Raw genomic sequence first — 3,803 nt, 5'->3', positions numbered from 1 at the left:
ATGTGCACCTGCACCCACACGGAGTGCGCGCATGGAGGGGGGCGAGCGCCGACCCTCCCGCTTTTCCTGCTGTGAGGAGAGCGGATTCCGCCGCTCCGTCYCCCAAGAAATGCTGGCGCCGAAGTCGGCGTTGAGGACCGCTCGGAGCGCCTTCCTTGCCCGGCCAGCCCCGCCGGGAGAGGCCCCCGGGACCGGGCAGCGCCGGGAGCGGCCCCGCGGGCAGAGCTCCGCCGGCTCCGGGCTCTGCGCTCTCAGCTGGTTCGGGCTCCGAGAGACCGCTCACGGCGGAGCTCGGCTACGAGCGAGCGCACAGAGCAGCTGGGGAACAATGCTGCCAACAGGGAAGAAAACTTGGTCCTTGAGGCTCTTGCTGTGGAATACGTGGCTTTTTCTTTTGCGAGATTTAGGAAATCGGTTGAAATTTGGGAAGACGCAGCTTTCTTCCACATTGTCTCTGATGCCTTCTGATACACAAAAAGCTGTCGAGAGGGTGGGCTACACAGGTACAGACCAGCAAGTTTGAATTTCCCAGTTCTCATCAGTATACTACATCCTTAACTGTGCACCTGAGGTGTTACACAAGGGACAGGGACGGGAAAGGGATTGAAAAACTCTGATCTGATGTGCAGTTTAAAATGTTTTARGAATTATTACATATTGCAGCAGTATCTAGAAATCTCAGCCTAGAGATCTAGAAACTCATTGTGCTAGATATTGTATGAATGGTTCCTGCCCAAAATCGATTATAATTTCCATATAAAGCAGTAAATGTCTATAGGCAGCTTCAGATGAAAAGAAGAAGCTTTACAGACTTTTATAGAAGGTAACAAAGCACCAGGAAGAAATTATGAAAGTGCAGGAATGAAAATTCACAAAGGTGGGCTTCACAGRCCAGCTGGAATAGGGAGATCACAACTCTCTGTTGACCAAAATGTGATAGGGAGGTAGAAGTCACAAAGGGTCTATGTTGTACTCCTGAAGGCTAAAGAAATGCTCAGTAGTAGTTTAATGGGAAATTATGAGAATTTGAAGGTGACTGGGTCTATGGAATACTGTATTAAAGAAGATTAGATAAGGAATTTAAAGAGGTTCAAGATGATGCTGACAGGTAAGATTGATTGACAGGTAACAGTGTTTTCTCCAGCAGTGAAAGCTAAACAGAGCWTTTTACCCACACTTAGCATTATCTTTACCTTGAGTTGGTGCCTAAACATCATAAACAGAAGGCAAGCAGTCCAAGATCTAACACTGAATAGRAGATAATAAAAAAGTAGATGAGTAGTTTCTTCCTAGAAACATGTGATAATTGAATTTTTGTGTAGAGGTGAGAATACCAGAGATAAGGAGAAGAGAACAATGCTCAAGACCAATAGAGACTTGTTAGGGCATGAAAAGCTTAACAATAAAATCTTGCAGAAGAGATTAGAAGGAAGGGGATGAGGAATGGGCAGACAAGTAGGAGCAAGAAAGGATAAGTAGGACTTCAGTCAGGGTAAGATTCACTCTTCATCAGAGCTATGGTGGCAGCAGTTTAAGGAACCTGAGGAAAACACAGTGTTCCCAATTAGTGCCTCAAAAGTCATAAAGTACTTMATGGAGAGCTGTTATAGGGTAAGGTTTGAATCAGGGAAGGAATACTGGTAAGGAGAGGTACTCCAGGGACTAGAAACAGCACTTTAAGTGAATTTACAGATGAAAGGGAGAGGAAGGAGCAATTGGAGGGGCAAAWGAGGTCAAGTATGGGTTTAAGACATGAAGAGGAAAACATGTCTTTATTGTGAGAACTGAAAACTACCCAAGAGTGAGAGACAAAAAAGAAGAGTAAGGAAGGGGACAAGATCAGGTTGGGAGAGATGGGCAAATGGGAGATGACATTGATGTAATTCAAAGTAGAAAGACTCTGGAACTGGGACACAGAAAGGGAGGAGGCAGCCAGGGAAGGGGGCASCAGACCAACGAGGTTGGGGAAAAGAGGATGAAGTGGTACTTTGTCATTTTTCACTTGGAATAAATTGGTGAAATTCTGGGAAGAGAGGGAAGTAGACATAGGATGAAATAAATATTTTGAGAAAAAGACAAAAGCAGTAAGAGGTGGTTGCAGTTGTCAACCGCAGTTAAGTAGAAAAAAACAACAGAACTGTACATCAAAATATAAAGAAATCACTCAGGGATGGAAAGAATACAGTGTATACAGGATCAGAGAGTGTATCAATGAGGAAAGGTTTAGTAACTACCATCTATTAATCTTAGTAATCACATACCACCACAAATTTCATCATTTGCTTCTCTTTTTTCAGCCAGTACATTTATCTTTCTGTRCCTGCTCTCATTGGAACTATATGTATTTCTGTAGCCAAATATTTGTACCTTTACCAAAGCATTTTGTAAACTAAAATATTATCAAATTGAAAGGGAAGTATTGAGGGTTTTRAACTTTCTCATTTGCTTTTCCATTTTTCCTGTTTCAGATGGTCCTTTCTTAGACTATTTGTTAATTTCGCTACTTGATTTTTACATCCATTATAAATAAGTTTAATTGAAAATAATCTTCCTAGGAAGACATATAGAATAATATTAGTTGCTATAACATAGCAAAAAAAAAAAAGAGAAATGGTCTTAGATTCATGAAAAGTGACTTAGACCACAAGAAGTCACCAACAGCCACAAATGCAGGTGGTTGTAACTTGTTGCCAGTACACTGCTGAGGCTTGGGCAATGAGGAACAGGATAACCTGATATGGATGAAGAGAGGGAGAAAAGTAATAAATAATTTCATGAAGCACTGCAGGTGGYGAGATTAAAAGCCTTTTTCTAGAAGTGTATGTACTGTTCATAGGATGAATGGCTTCTGAGAGGAAAGAAAAAAGGAAAGAGTCACAATGAGCCCCTACAATGAAGCAATTTCTTGGGAGAACATCCACTGCTATGCGAGAAAAGAACTTTTCACAGGACCGAGCTCCTGCGTAGGCTATAACTGGGGAAAATAATAGACTACATTTCTGCTTAGTAACCGTTCCTTGATCCTTGCAACTCTTTGCACAAATTGCTTTCTCTTCAGAGAGTCTGATTCAGCTAAGTGGAAGTGTTAGCAAAGTAATGACTTTCTCAGGAAGTAATAATCTGTGGGTACCGATGAGTCCCCAGGGCAGTCACCATGGGTTACAAGAGAACCATGGGGAAAAGGTTGAATTGACAAAATGCACACAAAACCTRCCAACTATTTTGGAACATGTTTGCACAACCTGTTATGTAATATTGGGATAACTTGCTGAGAGGAGTATGTATATGTATACATATATATATGTGTATATGTATATAATGTATAGCCTAGTAATTTAAAATGCACCACTTACTACCAGAAATCAGTACTGTAAAAGTGCTCTATAAACACATTCAATATTAACTCTAACAAAAAAAAATCTCATTTGTTTTTAAGCAGGTTTAAAGCCATCATATTTCTACTTCTTTCACTAAGTTAAATGCTGTATTATTTTGTTTTTGTTGTTGTTATATCACAAAGTGCCTCAGAGTGGATATGGCATGTTGCCTTGTGGTCAGAGAGACTTTGCAATCAATTTACCCCATGGGCTGCAAGTGCCTTAGGACAGGATCTCTCCTTGCTATTTCCCCACAGCAGCCAGCACACTACAACCAAGTCTTTAATTGGGATTGTTACTGRAATGCAAATAAAAGTAATTAATTTTTAACTAATGTAGCAACCAAGTAAAAACCAATTTTCTTACATCAGAACAGAGAAGATGGATATTGATTGCCYCAGGACTGACTTGTTCAGTTCCTCAAAT

The 3,803-nt window shown here is 41.1% G+C and overlaps 1 protein-coding gene across 1 annotated transcript in view; it reads left to right on the top strand.

Annotated features, from left to right (window-relative positions):
• BAALC (BAALC binder of MAP3K1 and KLF4) overlaps positions 1–3,803 on the top strand; it is a 23,839-nt gene that overhangs the window by 489 nt on the left and 19,547 nt on the right. The window lies entirely within an intron of this gene.

Source organism: Malurus melanocephalus, unplaced genomic scaffold (genome assembly GCF_030028575.1).
Source record: "Malurus melanocephalus ecotype Western Australia unplaced genomic scaffold, MMel_1.1 scaffold_171, whole genome shotgun sequence".
Taxonomy (NCBI): domain Eukaryota; kingdom Metazoa; phylum Chordata; class Aves; order Passeriformes; family Maluridae; genus Malurus; species Malurus melanocephalus.
This window is presented reverse-complemented; position numbering and strand designations above follow the sequence as displayed.